The sequence below is a fragment of the Bufo gargarizans genome, chromosome 5, assembly GCF_014858855.1.
Source record: "Bufo gargarizans isolate SCDJY-AF-19 chromosome 5, ASM1485885v1, whole genome shotgun sequence".
Lineage (NCBI taxonomy): Eukaryota > Metazoa > Chordata > Amphibia > Anura > Bufonidae > Bufo > Bufo gargarizans.
The window spans coordinates 362,033,192-362,057,059 of NC_058084.1; positions in this window are offsets into that span (position 1 = coordinate 362,033,192).

The following is a 23,868-nucleotide window of genomic DNA, read 5'->3' on the forward strand; positions in this document are numbered from 1 at the left end:
AATCTAGAGAACCCCTTTAACTTGCATTGTTTTTTTGTTGTTGTTTTTTTCCCTAATCAATATGCCACATGTAGCATGAAGTTTAGAAGTGTAAAAAATCACAGTAATTCATACCATTTAAAAAAAAATTACATAGCCAAATAAGCAAAAAACTTGGTCAGAAAAGCATTTTTATTGTGCGTGTTTTGTATAGTGCTGGGAATGAGATGCAGTAAAAGATCTACCAATAACATTGGTGCTGTTTCTGGAAAAATTGCATATTATGTTAAAAAAAACTTTATTTTTTTTAACTTTAAGCTAAATTTGATCACTTTAAGCTTTAGTTTCCACAATATATTTGACAAGATCTCCACTGTTATACATAGTATTGTAAACGTACCATTAAAGCTGCACATTCCAATATTTAGGATGGACAGAATAATAAGGGCTTGTTCACACGAATGTGCAGTTATTTGCGGTCCACAAATTGCGGATCCGCAAAACACGGACGCCACCGGTTTGCCTTCTGCAATTTATAGAAATGCCTATTCTTGTCCGCAAAACGGACAAGAATAGGACATGACTTATCATTTTTGCGGGGCCACGGAACTGAGCAACGGATGTGGACAGCACACGGAGTGCTGTCCGCATCTTTTGCAGCCCCATTGAAGTGAATGGGTCCGCACCCGAGCAGCATTTTACCAAGGTCGTGTGAGCCCTAAAGCAGATTTTGACATAGTCTCGCTTAGGCCTCTTTCACACTTGCGTTGTCCGGATCCGGCATGTACTCCACTTGCCGGAATTACACGCCGGATCCGGGAAAACGCAAGTGAACTGAAAGCATTTGAAGACGGATCCGTCTTCAAAATGCGTTCAGTGTTACTATGGCACCCAGGACGCTATTAAAGTCCTGGTTGCCATAGTAGTAGTGGGGAGCAGGGGAGCGGTATACTTACAGTCCGTGCGGCTCCCGGGGCGCTCCAGAATGACGTCAGAGCTCCCCATGCGCATCCGATCACGTGATCCATGTGCGTGGGGCGCCCTGACGTCACTCTGGAGCGCCCCGGGAGCCGCACAGATGGTAAGTATGCTGCTCCTCCGCTCCCCACTACACTTTACCATGGCTGCCAGGACTTTAGCGTCCCGGCAGCCATGGTAACCATTCAGAACAAGCTAAAGGTCGGATCCGGAAATGCGCCAAAACGACGTTTAGCTTAAGGCCGGATCCGGATCAATGCCTTTCAATGGGCATTAATTCCGGATCCGGCCTTGCGGCAAGTGTTCAGGATTTTTGGCCGGAGTAAAAAGCGCAGCATGCTGCGGTATTTTCTCCGGCCAAAAAACGTTCCGGTCCGGAACTGAAGACATCCTGATGCATCCTGAACGGATTTCTCTCCATTCAGAATGCATTAGGATAAAACTGATCAGGACTCTTCCGGCATAGAGCCCCGACGACGGAACTCTATGCCGGAAGAAAAGAATGCAGATGTGAAAGAGCCCTTATTCCATTGTTCAAAGTGTTTTCAAAAGACATCATGTAAAGAAATATTGTAGTTGCACTTCATCAGATATTTTTATCTATATTGCAATGCATTGTTTTATTATAATTTTAAAGTATGTGGGTTTTTCAGTTTCAGGTTTGTCGGTAGCACGTGACTTAATATTGTACATTAAATGTCTAAGTCTTATCAGTAATAGCACAAATCCAACTGAACACGCTTATAATGTGCTTCTTCACGGATGCTTTATCACAAGTACTCTATGTGGATAATTAATTAAATGCAATAGAAGATGTTGCCTGATAGCAGCCTGAGTAGCCCCCTTGGATTTGCAGAGTCATTCACTTTTACAAAGTGCTATATTTATTACAGTGTTGCTCTTATGATTAAGCAAATTCATGTTTTCCCTTTTTTCTATTGTTGATTATTGTCAAAGGTGAATCTTTATATAACATTGCAAAAAGTGTATCAAACTACAATATTCTTACAAACATGCCCATGTGTTATCTTATTCCTCAAATTACCAATAATTTATTAAGGGACCTAACACACATACATTTGCCAGTGGCACTTTCTTTAGCGCATAAATATGTCAGAATAAGCACAGAGGAAATGTTTTCCTCAGCAACCAGATAATCAAAAGGTCTGGACTAGAGTTGAGCGAACCCAAACTGTAAATTCCGGTTTCTTACCGAACTTTAGGCTTTTCAGCACCCGGACCCGAACATTTACGTAAAAGTTCAGTTTCGGTGTTCGGCTCTTTCTTAGCGCTTTTTGAAAGGCTGCACAGCAGCCAATCAACAAGCATCATACTACTTGCCCCAAAAGGCCATCACAGCCATGCCTACTATTGGCATGGCTGTGATTGGCCAACTGCAGCATGTGACCCAGCCTCTATTTAAGCTGAAGTCACGTAGCGCTGCCTGTCACTCTGCACGGATTAGTGTAGGGAGAGGCTGCAGCTGCTGTGAGGGAGAGATCAGGGAGAAATCTTCTCAAGAACTGCTTTTTTTACTCAGCGATCTACAGCAAATGTGTTTTGTGAGTGCAGTGCACAAATTTTTTAAGCCTGCCCTGAGACAACTACTGCTGAAAACGTACTTTTTTTTACTTCAGTTTGTCAATATCAATACATAATCGGCAGCCATTTTATGCAAGGATAGTGCACCAGCACAGGCTATCTGCATGTCTGCAAGTCCAGAAATACATCTTTTTGCTTACTGGGGTTAAAAAAAAACTTTTTTTCATATAGTGCACATCTAGGATTAGACGTGCATAAGTGGGTGTCACATTTAGGCCAGAAATACATCTTTTTGCTTACTGGGGTAAAAAAAAAAAACATCTATTTCATATAGTGCACATCTGGGATTAGACGTGCATAAGTGAGTGTCACATTTAGGCCAGAAATACATCTTTTTGCTTACTGGGGTGAAAAAACCCTCTACTATACTGCACATCTGGGATTAGACATGCATAAGTGACTATCACATTTAGGCCAGAAATACGGCTTTGTGCTTACTGGGGTGAAAAAACTCTCTAATATACTGCACATCTAGGATAAGACATGCATAAGTGACTATCACATTTAGGCCAGAAATACGGCTTTTTTAATTTATTTTTTTAAATTCTGTTTATTTGAAGCAGATTCGCAAAATGACGAAAACAAGGATCATGTACATAGAAATCATACAACAAAATATCCCCCATGTTCAGAATAAAGGGGTTGGCACAGCGTTTAAAGGAACATGAGCCTTATATATGAATATCTGACTGCATTTTTCTAATTAAAATAAATAAAACAGCGATCAAAAAACCAGGGAGGGAAGAAAGGGGGGAGGGGGAGGGTGTTGAGGGGAAAAGAAAAGGCAGGGCTACACTGCCAGGGGACCCAAGGTATCACACAAAGATGATTTAAGGTACCAGGAGGTGTACTGGAAGGGTTCGACCAACTCATTTACATCTTCGGGACTAAAGTCTGTAGTAATGAATGTTTGCCATTTGCTGAAAATTTTTGAAACTGAGCACTCCTTGTGTCTTACTGCCTCTATTATTTCAAAACCCATCAGCACCTTCAACTCAGAGATCACAACAGGAATGTCTGGCAGGGCATCTATAAGCCAGCGTTGCAACAAAACTCTTTTGGCTATCAATAGTATGGAATGTAACATGATTGGAATCTTAGTCGGACAGCCGGCCTGCCCCCCCCCCCCCCCCCCCCCCCCCTCAAGACGTATGTAATGAAGAATCAGAGCCTGGGTCTCCATAGGCAAATCTAAACGCCAGTGTTTTTTTATATAAGCGACCACGTTGACCCAAAAGTTAGCTACCTTGGTACCGGCCCATATGCCATGCCAGAAATCTGTTGCCGAGACTTTGCAATTTGGGCAATGGGTGATGTGATCTGGGAATTGCGAAGAGGCTGGAAAATTAAAACCATAAATTGCATGGTGCATCATTATAAAATATGTTTCATGCCATGTTTCGCTTATCACGCACTGGCGGACCTTTCCCCATCCTTCCAAAATCTTTTCCCCAATATCATCATCCATGGTGATGCGTTCCCACTTCTTAAACAGAGTGGATACCTTGGCCTTCGTGAAGTTGCCTGAGAGTGCCCTGTAGAACCTCGAGAGAGACACTGTTTTAGGTGATAAACTGAGAACCTCGTCAAAGGAGTTTGTGATCGCCTCCTTTGACAAGTCTCGTAACCTATGTGAACAGAAACACAGAATCTGCATAATCAGCAGGAAATGGGAATCAGGCAGGGCATATTTTTCCTTCAGTTCAGCCCTTGTCAACCCTCTAGTTACCCATAGCTCAGAGAGTCCTGTACTAGTCCCCTGGGGGAACTTGGGATGTCCCCACAGTGGCATCCACTTAAAGATTGCATGAGGTAGGTTAATTGTTTTCCTAATCGCCTTCCAAACTGCTATCGTATCTCTCAATAAAAGAGAAGTTTTGATATCCTTGGGGAGCGAGGCCAGATTGGAATGGAGGTATGCCACTAAATTCCAAGGAGTCACTAGGTTTTGTTCCAGCTCTCTATTTGAAAAGTGGTCAGTATTGTGTATCCAATCCGAGATATGCCTCAAAAGGCAAGATAAATTGTATCCCTGTATGTTCTGTAATTTCCCCCCACCCTCCGGTTTCCATAATATGAGCTTTGAAAGAGAGATACAAGAGCACCGACCAGACCACGAGAACATGGTAAATGCTCTATTCAGAGCAGTAACATCAGTATGTTTTAGTTGAATCGGGAGTATTTAGAGATGGCAAAGTAATTTAGAGAAGCTCATCATTTTGATGAGCTGACATATGCCAAGGAGGGACAAGGGAAGCGAATGCCATCTCTGTAATTGTGATATTATTTTCGCTATAAGGGGTGGGTAATTTAGCTGGTATAAGGACCCAGGGAGCTTGCCAATCTTCACCCCCAGGTAGGTGATATGTCGCTTAACAGCCATTAGGTAGAAACCCGAGGCAGTCCAGAAATTGGGGGCGCTTGTGGAGTGCAGCTCCAGGACCTCGCTTTTGGAAGAGTTGATATTATATCCCGAAAAAGACCCCAAAAGACGATGGAACTCCATCAAGGGCCCTAAATGTCACTGAGGCGTAGCCATAAAGATCAAAAGGTCATCGGCATATAAAGCCAGCTTAACCTCTTTCCTATCAATAGTGATTCCCAGAAATACGGCTTTTTGGTTACTGGGGTGAAAAAACCCTCTGATATACTGCACATCTGGGATTAGACGTGCATAAGTGACTGTCACATTTAGGCCCGAAATACGGCTTTGCGCTTACTGGGGTGAAAAAACCCTCTAATATACTGCACATCTGGGATTAGACATGCATAAGTGACTGTCACATTTAGGCCAGAAATACGGCTTTTTGGTTACTGGGGTGAAAAAAACCTCTGATATACTGCACATCTGGGATTAGACATGCATAAGTGACTGTCACATTTAGTCCAGAAATACGGCTTTTATGTTACTGGGGTTAAAAAACCGTCTGATATATACTGCACATCTGGGATTAGACGAGCATAAGTGACTGTCACATTTAGGCCAGAAATACGACTTTGTGCTTACTGGGGTGAAAAAAACCCTCTCATATACTGCACATCTGGGATTAGACATGAATAAGTTACTTTGAAATTTAGGCCACAAATACCACTGTCATATAGAGTAAAAAAAAATAAAAAAAATAGTGCAATACCCTACATCAGGTTTTTTTTGGCGGTTAATTGTATTTAACAGACTTAACCACTTTTTACTTTGCTTTGTGAACGCTAACTATGAGGCAAAAATCTAATAAGGGACGCGGTCATGGTGGTGGTGGTGTTGGTGGAGACTCTGGGGACTCTGCCACAGCTACACATCCTACTGAAATTACTACCTCAGGTCCTAGTAGCCGCCAGAATCTGCAGCAATATTTGGTCGGGCCTAATGCTGTTCTAAGGATGGTAAGGCCATAGCAAGTACAGGCGCTAGTCAATTCGGTGGCCGACACCTTATCTCCCACCCAGTCTGCTGCTGAAAGCACACAGGTGGCGCCTGAAACCCATGCCCATCATTGTGTCACATCACCCCCGTGCATATTAGGGAACCTGTCTCAGCCTCAAGTCATGCAGCAGTCTCTTATGCTGTTTGAAGACTCTGCTGCAGGGTTTCCCAAGGGCATCTACCTAGCCCTTCCCCAGGGGTGGAAGACATAGAATGCACTGACGCACAACCACTTATGTTTCCTGATAAGGACATGGGAATACCACCTCAGCACGTCTCTGATGATGACGAAACACAGGTGCTAACTGCTGCGTCTTTGTGCAGTGTGCAGACCGAAAAGGAGGTCAGTGAGGAAGACTGGGTGGAAGACGATGCAGGGGACGATGAGGTCCTAGACCCCACATGGAATCAAGGTCGTGCAACTGACTTTCAGAGTTCGGAGGAAGAGGCAGTGGTGAGACCGAGCCAACATCGTAGCAAAAGCGGGAGCAGGGTGCAAAAGCAGAGCAGCCGTCACCAAAACAGTTCGCCTGCTACTGGCCACCGTCACCAGGGACCGAGCACACCAAAGGCAGCTTCAAGGAGTTCCCTGGCATGGCACTTCTTCACAAAATGTGCTGACGACAAGACCCGAGTGGTTTGCACGCTGTGCCATCAGAGCCTGAAGTGAGGCATTAACGTTCTGAACCTTAGCATAACCTGCATGACCAGGCATCTACATGCGAGACACGGGCTGCAGTGGAGTAAGCACCTTCAAAACCAAGAAAGGGCTCAGGCCCCTCCTACTCCCTCTTCTGCTGCTGCCTCGGCCTCTTCCTCCGCCTCTGGAGGAACATTGACACCTGCTGCCCAGCAAACAGAGGATGTGCCACCAACAACACCACCTCCGTCCCCATGCATCTCCACCATGTCATACGGAAGCGTTCAGATCTCCATCTCAAAAACCTTTGAGAGAAAGTGTAAATTCTCACCTAGCCACCCTCGATCCCTGGCCCTGAATGCCAGCATTTCTAAACTACTGGCCTTTGAAATGCTGTCATTCAGGCTGGTGGAGATGGACAGCTTCAAACATCTCATGTTGCTTGCTGTCCCACAGTACGTCGTTCCCAGCCACCACTACTTCTCCAGGAGAGCCGTGCCCTCACTGCACAACCAAGTATCGGATAAAATCAAGTGTGCACTGCGCAACACAATCTGTGGCAAGGTCCACCTAACCACAGATACATGGACCAGTAAGCACGGCCAGGGACGCTATATCTCCCTAACTGCACACTGGGTAAATGTAGTGGCGGCTGGGCCCCAGGCGGAGAGCAGTTTGGCCCACGTCCTTCCACCGCCAAGTATCGCAGGGCATCATTCTTTGCCTCCTGTTGCCTCCTCTTCCTACTCTTTTTCCTCCTCCTCTTCTACCACCTCCTCATCCGGTCAGCGACAGACCTTCACCACCAACTTCAGCACAGCCAGGGGTAAACGTCAGCAGGCCGTTCTGAAACTGATGTGTTTGGGGGACAGGCCCCACACAACACAGGAGTTGTGGCGGGGTATAGAACAACAGACCGACGAGTGGTTGCTGCCAGTGAGCCTCAAGCCCGGCCTGGTGGTGTGTGATAATGGGTGAAATCTCGTTTCAGCTCTGGGACTAGCTGGTTTAATGCATATCCCTTGCCTGGTGCATGTGCTGAATTTGGTGATGCAGAAATTCATTCACAACTACCCCGACATGTCAGAGCTGCTGCGTAAAGTGCGGTCCGTCTGTGCGTGCTTCCGGCGTTCTCAACCTGCTGCCGCTCGGCTGTCTGCTCTACAGCGTAACTTTGACCTTCCCGCTCACCGCCTCATATGCGACGTGCCCACTAGGTGGAACTCCACCTTTGCACATGCTGGAGAGACTGTGCGAGCAGAGTTCGGAGGAAGAGGCAGTGGTGAGACCGAGCCAACATCGTAGCAAAAGCGGGAGCAGGGTGCAAAAGCAGAGCAGCCGTCACCAAAACAGTTCACCTGCTACTGGCCACCGTCACCAGGGACCGAGCACACCAAAGGCAGCTTCAAGGAGTTCCCTGGCATGGCACTTCTTCACAAAATGTGCTGACGACAGGACTCGAGTGGTTTGCACGCTGTGCCATCAGAGCCTTAAGCGAGGCATTAACGTTCTGAACCTTAGCTCAACCTGCATGACCAGGCATCTACATGCGAGATACGGGCTGCAGTGGAGTAAGCACCTTCAAAACCAAGAAAGGGCTCAGGCCCCTCCTGCTCCCTCTTCTGCTGCTGCCTCGGCCTCTTCCTCCGCCTCTGGAGGAACATTGGCACCTGCTGCCCAGCAAACAGAGGATGTGCCACCAACAACACCACATCCGTCCCCATGCATCTCCACCATGTCATATGGAAGTGTTCAGATCTCCATCTCAAAAACCTTTGAGAGAAAGTGTAAATTCTCACCTAGCCACCCTCGATCCCTGGCCCTGAATGCCAGCATTTCTAAACTACTGGCGTTTGAAATGCTGTCATTCAGGCTGGTGGAGATGGACAGCTTCAAACATCTCATGTTGCTTGCTGTCCCACAGTACGTCGTTCCCAGCCACCACTACTTCTCCAGGAGAGCCGTGCCCTCACTGCACAACCAAGTATCGGATAAAATCAAGTGTGCACTGCGCAACACCATCTGTGGCAAGGTCCACCTAACCACAGATACATGGACCAGTAAGCACGGCCAGGGACGCTATCTCCCTAACTGCACACTGGGTAAATGTAGTGGCAGCTGGGCCCCAGGCGGAGAGCTGTTTGGCCCACGTCCTTCCACCGCCAAGTATCGCAGGGCATCATTCTTTGCCTCCTGTTGCCTCCTCTTCCTACTCTTTTTCCTCCTCCTCTTCTACCACCTCCTCATCAGGTCAGCGACAGACCTTCACCACCAACTTCAGCACAGCCAGGGGTAAACGTCAGCAGGCCGTTCTGAAACTGATGTGTTTGGGGGACAGGCCCCACACCACACAGGAGTTGTGGCGGGGTATAGAACAACAGACCGACGAGTGGTTGCTGCCAGTGAGCCTCAAGCCCGGCCTGGTGGTGTGTGATAATGGGTGAAATCTCGTTTCAGCTCTGGGACTAGCTGGTTTGACGCATATCCCTTGCCTGGTGCATGTGCTGAATTGGTGATGCAGAAATGTATTCACAACTACCCCGACAAGTCAGAGCTGCTGCGTAAAGTGCGGTCCGTCTGTGCGCGCTTCCGGCGTTCTCAACCTGCCGCCGCTCGGCTGTCTGCTCCACACACGTAACTTTGACCTTCCCGCTCACCGCCTCTTATGCGACGTGCCCACCAGGTGGAACTCCACCTTGCACATGCTAGAGAGACTGTGCGAGCAGCAGCAGGCCATAGTGGAGTTTCAGATGAAGCACACACGGGTGAGTCACACTGCGGAACCACACCACTTCACCACCAATGACTGGGCCTCCATGTGAGACCTGTGTGCCCTGTTGCGCTGTTTCGAGTACTGCACCAACTTGGCCAGTGGCGATGACACCGTTATCAGCGTTACAATACCACTTCTATGTCTCCTTGAGAAAACACTTAGGGCGATGATGGAAGAGGATGTGGCCCAGGACAAGGAGGAGGCCAGTCTTTTAGAAGTGGCGCAGAAAGAGGATTTTTGCAACAGCAGAGGCCAGGTATAAACTTGGCCAGTCTGGGCCCACTACTGGAGGATGAGAAAGAGGAGGAGGAGGAGGAGGATGGAGATGAAGCATATTCACTGCGGGCTGGCATCCATCGCAGCTCGGCTTCATCACTGGTGCATGTCTGGGGGGATACGGAGGACGCAGACGATATGCTTCCCACAGAGGACAGCATGTCCTTACCTCTGGGCACCCTGGCACACATGAGCGACTACATGCTGCAGTGCCTGTGCAACAACAGCAGAGTTGCCCACATTTTAAAGTGTGCTGACTACTGGGTGGCTACCCTGCTGGATCCCCGTTACAAAGAAAATGTGCCGTCCATAATTACCTCATTGGAGTGTGATCGTAAGATGCGCGACTACAGGCGCACGCTAGTAGACGCGCTTCTAAGAGCATTACCGACTGACGCCGGGGGACAAGTGGAAGCACAAGGCGAAGGCAGGGGAGGAGGAAGAGGTCGCCAACGCAGCTGTATCAGCGCCAGCACCTCAGAAGGCAGGGTTAGCATGGCCGACATGTGGAAAAGCTTTGTCACCTCGCCACAACAACCGGCCCCAACTGCTGATATGGAGCGTGTTAGCAGGAGGCAGCATTTGAACAACATGGTGGAACAGTACCTGTGCACACGCCTACACGTACTGACTGATGGTTCTGCCCCATTCAACTCCTGGGTCTCCAAATTGTCTACATGGCCCGAGCTTGCCTTGGAGGTGCTGGCCTGCCCTGCAGCCAGTGTACTCTCTAAATGTGTATTTAGCACGGCAGGAGGCGTCATTACAGACGCAGCCGCCTGTCCACAGCCAACGTGGACAAGCTTACGTTCATTAAAATGAACCAGGCTTGGATCTAGTATTAAGAGAAGAGGAATAGAACCCGCGCTGACTTGTTTGGTAACTATGAAAATTCGGATATTGCCGCAATGAATAGAATTTGTTCTAATACTCAGTATCTGCTGCCTATATATTCGCAAGCTCCTCTATCTAAATCTAGCAGAAATTATGTCTTGATAATCTATGGCAGAGTAAAATCCTGTAATTTCAAGCGCAAACGCTCGTAGTTCCAGCCGGTAGCTCACGCGCTCACAGGGAAGCAATGCTTTACTCATCGTCCTGGAAACTTTTCGTGTGACATCACACCCGAAGCTACGGAAGCCTCTAGGTGTGTTTCGGAATAGATGTATTCCTTCCTCAGGGATGACTGTAGAGCCTGTTTGGCAAGCCTTTAAGCGTGTTGGTTTCCATGGAGACGGCTTTTGTTTGTAAGACAATGCAGGAACAATACAAAAACACCAGAGAACACCAAAATGATCGAGTGTGTTTTATGAATCCCTCAGGACTTGTCTGTACCATCCATCTTTGTACTTAAGTCCTTTTTTTTTAATTATATTTCCAATATTTTGGGGGATACCCCTATGTAAAAATGCAAAATAACACACATCTGTGTTGGCTACCTATTCCTCCTTCGCCGTTGATTCCACCTAGACCGCCACGTGAGCCTACACGGCCACATCCACCCATTCACCGCCTCCTCAACCTCTTCCTCCTACATCATTCCTAATTTTTATCTTTTTTAAGGTCTTTTATGTTTTTATAATTCATTTCCCTATCCAAATTTGTTTGCAGAGCATTTGCCATGCTCTTAAGCTCATTTTGCTGCTTTTTGCAGCCCTCTAGCTTTTTCCATGACATTTTTACAGCCATTTTAGTGCTCAAAAGTTCAGGTCCCCATTGACTTCAATGGGGTTCATGTTCGGGGTCAAGTTCGGGTCCCGAACCCGAAGTTTTTTTCAAGTGTGGCCAAACCTGCTGAACCCGAACATCCAGGTGTCCGCTCAACTCTAGTCTGTACTTTGAACGGCAAAGAAAAAATCAACTACTCCTCCCTAAGTTAACCATGTCAGAACTAGATGATAACCTGACCTAGACTTTAATGCAAGGCACTGGTATAGCAACTGTCTCAAACAATGTTAGAAAACAGGATGCGAAAGCAAGGAAATCCCTTTTGCTTGTGACAATACAGTCTATATGTGTGTTTGTGCAGTATGTATGAACCATAAATGTTATTAGGGACATTTTAAAATCAATAGCACATACTACATTCATAAAAAATGAACCAACTTGATGAAAACGTTACCTATTACTATTCAGTTATGCTTTGTAAGGCACTTTTAAGGCAATCTTGCACAAATATAATACAGATGTTCATAATCCTATTTGACTTGTATATTAACTATTTATTAAAAATTATGTTTATTCTACTTTCATTCTATAGAGTGAATAGAGATTTTGATTTCTGTAAAAGCTTGCAAAAGGTCATGAACACCCAATCTATGTGTTCTTGAGAACTTTCCAAGCTACAGCTGAGCTATTAGACTTTCTCAGACTTTCTAGTAGCTATATTTCTTTCTAGTAGCTGTATTTCTATATGTATTTCTATATTAGAAAAAAAAAAACTTACTTACTGATGTGTATTATTAAAGATACATCACGGCACTCTTGGCACTCAGAGACATGACGATTAATTGCACCACTCTGATGCTTTTATTTTGAGAGTGCATACCTGACCAAATGTTACTATAAAATGTTTCGTGTCTTAATGTAAATTCAAATTATGTGCCAATTTTATTGTCTACTTTTCTTTAATAAATACATATTTATTATGAGAATTATTATGAATATGCATGTACTATCCAGAATATTTACTACTGACAGTAACAATAATAATACAAATAGTATAGAAAACATTTTTCTTTAAAGTTGAAAAAAGTGCAAAATACACATAAAATGTTTCATACAAAGAATAGAAAATGGGGGGGGGGGGGGTATTTATTAAGCCCTGTGTTCCAGAATTTTAGCTTAAAGTCACAAAATAGGACTTTGCAACTTTTTCAACTTCAAATAAATTTGCACCAGTTTTGAATGTGGGTGAGAAAGTAGGTGTGGTTAGCCTTTCAAGCTGATTTAAGCCAGCTTTATCAACTGCAAAAATAGTTGCAAACTTACTCACTAATGGGGTGACATAGCAAGTGGAGTGACATCTCAAGACAGAATAGTTTGGACCAGTTCACATTGAGTTTGTTGGTGCTGAGTTTGGAAACGGTTCCACCTCAAAATCAGCTCCAGTAATAGCCACAAAACTGCCTACTATTCAATTCAATGGGAAATAGCACTTGCTTTTTTATGTGTGGAAAAAAGAAGCAGCATGCACTATCTGGGAGTGGAATCCATGCTGAATCTCCCACTGACATTAACTGTGTAGTAGTGGGCCAGGTTCCTTGGTACCATCGAATCCTGATCCTTGTAAAGTACTATTAGCTCTTTTAGATATATGGAGACTTGCAAGTGTAAGCAACCAGCACCGATGAAAGAAGACTCGCGTACAGTCTGCTTAGTTTCCAAGAAATTCTGTGTCTCTGTTAACATGTGTTAGACCTTTTACTGGACTAACCCTGCCCTCCATGGCACATGGCCACCCAATAATATTACAGATAGGCAGGTACAATCCACCTCATGCCTTGCCCAATAGGTATACATTTTAGAACTGGAAGGGACACATTTGGACACCCCCTGAGGGTGCCTGTGGCTGGAGGTCAAGCATGATCACAATTCACCACCACACCCAGGACATGTGCAAATGCTTCCAAATGAATCAGCCTTTACTTAAACAGATATTGCCCAAATCGGACAACATCCATTTAATCCAGTACAAATCTCCTACTGACCCAAAGTGAACCTCTGTTGGACATGGTTCCAAAAGGGGGGATCAGTCCCTGAGGAAGGACTTTTAAAACAGGGTCGACCAAGAAAGGTGATATAGCATTCACATGGACACCAGTTCCACCAACCAATGTTTAGCAGCATGTTGGGGCCCCCATGGTTCAGTGAGACCGGTATCAGTGTGCTATACCCCACCGTTGCTGATGAGGACCCGCTGGTAGCTTTCACTAAGAACATTGCTCTCAGAGCCAGCAGCCATTAGATCCCCCTCAACCCAACGGTGGCGGCTTTCACATGGGGAGTAGGAACTTGAGTGCTGATCTATAGAATTTCCCTGATACGATCCAGACCCGATCGCACTCTCTTATAACCGCAATCCGGTCAGACTTTACACAGGGAGGCATATACAAAATAAACCTACATAACATTCCTAAGCTAAAGAGAAAGTCCATTTATAGTCATCCTATGCTATTAAAAATTTCCACGACAATTGGAAGCATAAAAAGACAACTCTTTCCAACATTAAATAACTTGCTTCCCCAGCATGCCCCATACCATCCTACTAGTCACCAACTAAGGTACGCATAGTATAAGAGGAGATCGGCACAGTGCGCATGACGGTCCTGCGGCCAGCAGGCTTCCCTCTGTCTCCACGGTGATCCGGCGCCGGTGACGTCAGTCAGTGCCGCACGCGACACGTGACTGCCCTTGCCGCCGTCGGACTCAGGAGACGGGCGGAAGCAGTTTCAGCAGCGGCCGGAAGTGACGTGTCATGCGCCAGCGCTGCCCATCTTGTTATAGCCTGCACACGTGATCATAAGCGCCCCAATTCATTGGACAACACATATCAATATAAACCGGTCATTTAGCCCCATTAAATTACTCCTCCTGAGGACGCAGCACGGCGAAACGTACGTCGGGGAGATCCAGTGCCTATTTCTTGACCCCTCCTGATAGGTTCAACACTTCATCACACGGTTAGTATTTAAGACTTTAGCTTCACCAATCTGCATTATTCCCACGGTTTAGGATTGGTAATAGTCTCTTTTCCATATTGTTACATGGGTGACTGCTTCTAGTATAATATTCCTAGTGCACCCCAGACACATAGCTTTACTGAGTCTACCATCCTGCAGTGATTTAACCTTGATGATCCCTTTTCCTGAGAATTGTCGCACTTAATAAATAGGCCCATTAGTTATTAGCTACCTTTACTACAATGGCTTGGTACTACTTTTACAATTTATCTATTGTTATAAGTGATGTAATCATGTTCATATTTTGATTATTTAATAAAGACTACATACATTTTAAAATTAAATGGGATTTGCTGTACTCATTAATCTAAGGTGTTTATCTGTATGTGTCCATGTGGTTCTTGTGTGGTTCTGCAAATGCAGCTTTGCATTGACGTAAACACTGATTGGTTAAAAAAAAAAAAAAAACATGAAAAATGTGCATGAAAAATGAAAACTGAGTTAATAGGGAAGGAGTTCATTTGTCAATTCAACCACATAAAGAAAGCAGTAAAAACTAAAGTGGTCATTATTAAGACCTCCATTTACATGTTGGTCCTAAGTGTCTCTGTACTACTGGAGGTGCAGGCCTCTACATAACTAGTGTTATGTACCTGAGGAAGGGGAACTACTCCCCGAAACGCGTTGTACTTCGGCAAAAAAAAGTATCTTTTCACTATCACCATCTGGACTGGATTCTTGCTCCCTGGGATATCTTATCTATTTACTTCTGTACCCTACCACTTCTTGGAGACCTCAGGTATCTCCGACAAGAAGTCATCCACCATCAAATCATGACTCCAGTACATGTCTTGACAAGCTTTCACTAGAGTTGTGCCTACAGGTAGCACAACTATCAAAGGTGAGCCATGCACTGGAACCATTTATTTTACCTGTCTACCAACGGTATTACTCTATGGCACGCCCTGTTTTATTTTCAACAGCATAAAGTAAATCCTGTGGATTTAATCTGCATAACTTTGGCTCTTCCTCCAGAAGGCCATGCAACAAACATAAATCTACACCAACTTCCTTGCTAGCATAGATTTAAGCCATTTTCTATGCTAAAAACTGGCATAGAAAATCATGAATGAGACGGGCTTGCCGGCCTGCCCTCTTCCCCGGCTCATGCCACGCTCTCTTTTTTTTTTCACACAGTTACAAGGTACTGTACATAAATATAAAGTATTTTATTTATTTTCTTTGGGACTCATTTTACTAATCTTCTAGCCATTAAAGCAAATAAACCTTTCCTTCGATTTCTGCAACCACTTTGACGTGGTGTCTTGTTGTGGCGGAGCTTGTGTAAATGTTCATAAAGGGTTAAAGGGGCTTCATATTGATGACCTATCCTCAGGGTACCCAGCAACCCCGCCAATCAGCTGTTTGAAGAGGTGGCGGCACTCTTTATTACACTAGGTGTTGTCTCCCCTGTAGCGGCGGCATAGTGTAACATAGTTTATAAGGCTGAAAAAAAAGACATCTGGCCATCCAGTTCAGCCTGTTTTCCTGAAAGTTGATCCAGAGGAAGGCAAAAAAAAACCTGTGATGTAGAAGCCAATTTTCCTCACTTTAGGCGAAAAAAATTCCTCCCCGACTCTAATCAGGCAATCAGAATAACTCCCTGGATCAACGACCCATCTATAGTAGCCATAGCCTGTAATATTATTACACTCCAGAAATACATCCAGGTCCTTCTTGAACTCTTTTAGCGAACTCACCATCACCACCTCCTTAGGCAGAGAGTTCCATAGACTCACTGCTCTTACTGTAAAGAACCCTCTTCTATGTTTGTATACAAACCTTCTTTCCTCCAGACGCAGAGGATGGTCCTTTGTCACAGTCACAGTCCTGGGGATAAAGAGATGATGGGAGAGAGCTCTGTATTGACCCCTGATATAGTTATACATAGTAATTAGATCTCCCCTCAGTCGTCTTTTTTCTAAAGTGAATAACCCTAATGTTGATAATCTTTCAGGATACTGTAGTCCCTCCATTCCGGTTATTACTTTAGTTTCCCTGCTCTGAACTCTCTCCAGCTCTGCTATGTCTGCCTCGTTCATAGGAGCCCAGAACTATACACAGTACTCTATGTGTGGTCTGACTAGTGATTTGTAAAATGGCAGGACTATGTTCTCATCACGGGCATCTATGCCCCTTTTGATGCAACCAATTATCTTATTGGCCTTGGCAGCAGTTGCCTAACACTGGGTTTTACAGCTTAGTTTGCTGTTAACTAAAATTCATAGGTCCTTTTCCATGTCAGTGTTACCCAGTTTTTTACCATTTAGTAAGTACGGGTGACTTGCATTATTCCTTCCCATGTGCATAACCTTAAATTTTTCAGTGTTAAACCTCATCTGCCACTTCTCTGCCCAAGCCTCCAGATATCCAGTTTAGTGTCATCTGCAATTTTTTTTTATTTTACTGTACAAGTCTTCTACAAGAACGTTAATAAATATATACTGACCTCTGTGTTACCCCACTAGTGACAGTGACCTAATCTGAGTATGTAATATCCACCCTCTGTCTTCTATCACTGAGCCATTTACTTACCCACATACAGACATTTTCTCCCAGTTCAAGCCTTCTCATTTTATATACAAATCTTTTATGTGGTTCAGTATCAAATGCTTTAGAGAAGTCAAGATATACAACATTTATTGATTTGCCACGGTCAAGTCTATAACTTACCTCCTCAAAGTAACTGATTAAATTAGTTTGAGATGGCCGATCCCTCATGAAGCCCTGCTGATATGCTGTTATTTGCTTATTTACATTGAGGTACTCCAGGATAGCATCCCTTAGAAAACCTTCAAACAGTTTACCCACGTCAAATGTTAAACGTACCGGCCTATAGTTTCCTGGCTCAGTTTTTGGACCCTTTTTTAATATTGGCATCACATTTTCTATGCATCAATCCTGTGGAACACTCTGTCAGTACAGAGTCCTTAAATATTAGAAATAAAGGTCTGGCTATGACATTACTTAATTCTCTTAGTATACGGGGATGTATGCCATCTGGTCCTGACAATTTGTCTATTTTATTATTTTCAAGATGCCGCTATTCAAGTGAATGGACTTGTAATTACACTGAACTTCTGAGATGATGGGTAGTATAATGAACAGAAAGTGACGCTCGTATGGGTGTCCGACCCCACAGATCAGAATACGATAACCTATCCTGAGGATAGGTTGTCAATATAAAACCCCCTCACAACCCCATAAAACTCATTAACATTGTAAATTAAATCTTTGCACAAGGATATATCCCCATTCCTCATGAATATCACCATTAGTGTACAGCCACACAGTCAGGTTTCTGCATGCAGTTTTGGAAGCCAAAATCAGGACTAATCATAAAAGTAGAGAAAGTATAAAGCGTACATTTTACTTCTGCTCTTTTTTTTATTCACTCCTGGTTTTAGCTTACAAAACTGCATCAAGAAACCTGAGAATGTGGTCTTACCCCAATGTTTGGACTTGGTTTGGACAATGGTTTTGCCAGCAGTGATGCTCATGCATGTTCACATGCAACACATTATTACATTAAAATTTTGACTTTATTGTGCACAAACCCTTATGAATGTAGGAAATAAAAATCTTTAGAAATGTATGAGACTAGAACTAGTACCCCAAAGAACCATGCACATCACATATTCACAAAACTTGCTCAGTAGTTTAGGTTTTTGCCTTCCATTAGGCAGATTTAGGGTCCATTCAAGAATCAATAGTTCTGGCTCCGCATCGGTTCTGCAATTTTGTGGAATGGGTGCAGACCCATTCATTACAATGGTGCTTCAAAAGATGTGGACAGAACATAGTTCCGTCCCACGGCCCCACAAAAAAGTTAGAGCATGTCCTATTCTTCAATCGTGGACAGGAGTAGGCATTTCATCATAGGGCCGGCCATATTTGGTTTGCAAAATGCGTAATGCACGCGGCCAGTATCCGTATTTTGTGGCTCCGCAATTTGCATTTGCAGACCGCAAACCACTTAAGGACGTGTGAATGGACCGTTAGTTGATAAAAAAAAATTGAGACTGAAAATCTGTTCTATTCACCTGAATAGGGCTTGTAGAAATCCATGTGCCTGCTGGAAAAACAACCCTATACATGAATGGATAGAAAATCTATAATGGCTCTCCCTCGCTTTTACACTATGGTAGAGGTGCACTGTTTTTTATTGACTCACCCCGTCACCATAAACATTAAAAAGGTTATTATAAAAATAAAAGAAAAAAACAGGCACTCACCATCTAAATGTTAAATTAAAATATACAAGTACCTTTATTACACAATCAAGAAAAAATAATATTAAAACAGTAAGCTCATGTGCTGTTAAATTATTCTCACTCTATTTATGACCTCTGGTTGAAAGATGCAGATGTACTCACTAACCATGGACCATAAATCAATGTATCCTTTGTATATAAAGAAGCATTTGCGTGTCTGATGCAGTTCTCATATAACTCCTAAAATATGTGCAAACCTGCAATCACTAAACCCTAACCACCCTACTTTGTGATACGCCAGCCTATTGCTGACTTTCATTCATTAGTACAAATTCCCAGAGTGAAGTACTTCAAAGATATATATTGAATACGTCTACTAAAATTGTGTCACATTAAAGATGATACATACAATTGTATGTTTGATGATTATGCAAAAACTATGTGTCCATATTCCAAACCTAGATCCTAAATACATAGTAGCTGAATACATAAAAGCTAAGTACATGAAAATATATATAAACAATATAATGACTGCATCAAAAATATCAAAAGTGTCATCTTGATCCACCTCAGGTGAGTCAATATACTCCTGGGTCCATTAAATATGCGTAGAGTATTTTGTATTGTTTCTTCCAACTTCCAATAAACAATATGACATAAAACAATATAGCTTTAAATTAGATGAACATAGGTTGGATACATATATATAGTCTCTATATTAGGAGACAAGAGATTGATGTATTCCTCAGATCAATAGCATGGATACAACTGCACAGTAGATTAGTTTTTGCGTCTTTACTGGCAGGAGACTATTATACTTAATCCAACTGGAATGAGTATTTGATTACACTTTAACCGATCGGTATAGCGTCTAATTTGCTGGATACATATGGGTATAGTCTCTATATTGCAGAACAAGATACTGGTATATTTGCCAGGACAATATAAAATGAGTCACACGGTGTGTGTATTAATAAGTTAGTTGTTATGCCTCTATTCACAAGAGACTATTTCATATATTGGCTGGTAGCGGGGGCGTCCCACCCGCTGCACAGCCACTCACCTGTCCTTGTTCAATTGTGCGGTACCGCTTCTCTGTTTCTAGTAAGTTCGTATTGCAGGTCCTGTTACAGAGACTGTATCCCACGTGGTTTAGAGCCGATCACATGATGCGGGAATAGATCACATGCTTTCCCTGCTTGTAATGTACCGCTCGTTGATAGTATATTCAATGGGGATTTTTTCCTAGTTTCTTTGTATTATATAACGACTGACGTCAGATTGAATACATACAGTGGTTCCGTCCTATAGCTGCCAGATGCATTTCGAGATGTTCCAACCTCTTCCTCAGTGGCCATAACTGGAACTGGATCCACCCTCCTCTTTTATACCCTCATATTCTGTGTTATCCATAAATTATGGGATGGATTTATTTTCATTTATTTATACCTATTCGTGTCACCTTGTCTCCAACTTATAAGTATATATGGTATCAATTTTTGTCAAATACATCACAAAAATAAATAAAAATATTGCTATATTTCTACAATAAAAGAAAAAAACACTAGAGGGACAGTTGCGTTTGTATTGCGATTTCCATACTTTTTTTTAGATTAGTGCGTTGTATTGCTATTTAATTGCTAATTTAAATATGGTTTATTTTCTATGGGAGAAAGACTCATTTTCAAAGAAAAATATAATTTTTAGGGGTCAAATCATAGCTCAACATATAGTGGAATAAGTATATTTATTCTATATTCATTCTTTTTTATTCTTTTTATTCATATTTCTCTTTATCTTCACATGGAATATTTCTGTATTTATAGCGGACTATAAAGTTGGCGACAAGGTGACATGAATGGGTATATATAAATGGAAGGAAATCCATCCCATAATTTATGGATAACCCAGGATATGAGGGTATAAAAGAGGAGGGTGGATCCAGTTCCAGTTATGGTCACTGAGAAAGTGGTTGGAACACCTCGAAACGCATCTGGAAGCTATAGGACGGGACCCTCTCTATGTATTCAATCTGACGTCAGTTGTAATATGATACAAAGAAACCAGGAAAATATCCCCATTGAATATACTATCAATGAGCAGTACATTGATTTATAGTCCATGGGCAGACTAGATGGGCCAAATGGTTCTTATCTGCCGACACATTCTTTGTTTCTATGTTTCTATACATGAATGGGGCAGATATTTAGATGCAGAGAAATTTGCTGTGTGTGAAGACACCCTTTCCAGCAACACGTTTTATATACAATATAAAGCATAAAACACATGCATTATAGATAGAACTGCTTGGGCTGCTCTGAAGGCTGTTCATACATGCAGGAAATGTTGCAGTTCTAAGCCTATGAGGAGTTTCTTACAAATGACTTTGCTACCCGATCAGTATTAAATACTAAATGACAATAAATACCTGATGTAAATTGACTACTTCAGAAGAAATTCTTTTTCTCGGGTTAATGCATACAAACCTTTGTTACACTGGTAATTGTTAGAAGCAGGACCAGAGGCACAAGCAATTAGCTGAAGCCCTGGAGGCGTCTGGATTTTATTGATGTTGAAACAGAGCTCAGATAAACCAATTACACATCAACTAAATTCTGAGTCAGTTATGAAAAGATTTATAAAGTTGGCTGAAAGTAGATAGGGGTTGTAGGGTAAGAAATTTACAGAGCATTCATTGTGATTGTATATATTATATGTAACTGGATTCTAGTGTTGTTTCCTAGCATTAAAAAGTTAATGACACGGCTCTCACCTGCCCCTTCTCTGCTATGAGCATAAAAAATGACCGCACTTGGTTTCGGAAAATTTGAAATCCAAACAGAAAGCGAATGTCCAGCTCAATCTCGCAGAAGTTCAACGGTACTTTATTTTCACGCTTGAAAGTACAACCAGTTTTTGTCTACGTGTTTCGGGCTATCAAGTATGTAAGACATTACTTATGACATACTAGAGACATAACTAATTGCAGCATATATAGTGGGTAAACACCTGTGCCCCTAATTGGGCTATCACGTGACCCAAAAAAGATGCTACTATTCACATGCATCAAATTTTCAATTAAAAAGTTATACAATCTTATGTCCCTCTGGGAAAAATGGAGATCCTACAGAAATTTCCATGGATAATTTTATCCTCATTGCCCTACCTTACAATATTTCTTATAATTATGGACCTACTCTTGCTTGCAAATATGTACTTCAGACAATATAGCACTGTTTACAAACATCCTTTATTGTTGGTATGTTGCTTATTGCTTATTAATCGCCACTAAACAATCCATGTAATACAATTTATGTGTATTGGGAGCTACTCTCCCCCTTTCCTTTTCAATGAATTGTATGTTCATTGAAAAGGTTATTGTAACTGATATCTATTTTGCAATAAAGCTTTTAAAAACTAAAAAAAAAAAAAAAAAAAAAAGTTATACAATCCATTTTCTAAAAACATATCAATGTTTGACACAAAAGAACATCTAAAGTGGGGAAGATATATCACTGTATCACATCACATTATTGCTAAAATATCAAATCCAATCTTTTATTGAGCCCCCCAGGCTGACGGCTGATCAACCGTAAAATCCAGAAGGACTCTCTGTTAAGAAGTTTCCTCCTGTAGTCACCTCTTCTGATTGGTCCTTTAACCCTCTCAAGTCCCTTGTACTAGCGTACCGGACGTGTCTCCACCATGGGCTACCGCAAAGTGTAAGCTGGCCGCAGATGCATTTCGGCTCCCATAGTGTGGCACGTCCGAGATGTGCTTGCATATTCTCACCTTGATAGCATTGGTGGTGCGGCTGACATACTGTAAGTTGCAGACCTTACATGTGATTAGATATATTGCGTATGTAGTGTCACAAATAAGGTATGACCTTATAGTGAAGTCTTTGTATTAGAAGCAGGGGACATTATAAGTAGATTGGCACAGAGGGCATATTCTCGAAAGCACATTACTAGTTGCATGCGACAGACATTAGATATGTATAGAAACCCGCTGGTTCATCCTAAAGTAAAACAGAGATCTAATGAGCCAGAAATGTCGCCAGATAAGACTCCTCAGAGTACCTTTGTGACACAATTTAGTGTGGAATATTCTGAAGTTTGCAAGATCGTTAGAAATCAGCTTCCAATTTTGGTATATGATAAGCAATGGGCAACAATAGCAGCGGGGGGCATAGGGTGTGCAGCCCGTAGAGCTACCACAGTGGCGACGTATGTTAGCCCCAGTCTTTTTCAGGACAAGAAAATGTTGCAGCCAAATTGGTTAATAAAGAAAGGCAGTTTTAGATGTGGACATGGTAAATGCAGGGCCGGCTCCAGGTTCATGTGGGCCCATGGGCGATAAATCCCAGTGGGCCCCCTTGAGGCATTTTTTTACATTTACATCTCACCCTGTGGCTCCCACATAGTATAATGACCCCCAGTGGCCCCTATACAGTATAATAACCACTAGTGGTCCTTCACACAGTATAATGACCCCCCAATGCCCCCCACTGTAAAATTACCCCAAGTGGCCCCACACACAGTATAAATGACCCCACAGCGGCCCTGCATTCAGAATAATAATCCCCAGTCACCCCCCCATTCAGAATAATGACCCCCAGTAGCCCCACACTGGGGGAATACTGTATGGAGGGGGCAATGGGGGTCATTATACTTAATGAAGGGTCATTTGGGATCATTATACTAAATGGGGGAAACTGGGTGTCATTATACTATGTAAAGGGCACTTACAGTATAATGACCCCACAGTGGCCCTCCATTCAGAATAATGACCCCTAGTTGCCCCCACACTGGGGGTTATACTGTATTGAGCGGGCACTGGGGGTCATTATATTGAATGGGGGTTTTGGTGGTCATTATACTAAATGGAGGGTCAATGGAGATCATTATACTAAATGGGGGGGGCCACTGGGGGTAATTATATTGTGTAAGGGGCCCTCACAGCGTAATGACCCCCCAGTGGCCCCCTCACATACTTATCATTGCTGAAGCGCAGGAGAGTCGGCAGTCCTGTCATTCACTAACAGCAGCTCCCTGCACTCCTTCTCTCCTCCGGCCCACTGCAGCAGTGAGACACATGTTATGACATCACCTCTGGGCTGGGCCTAGAGAAGAGAAGGAGATGTGCAGTGATGTAGCTAGAACTGACTGGGCCCCACAGCAAATTTTAGTACCCCCCAGTGGGTTCACATCACGTTTTTCCTATCGGTTTGATGTATAGAA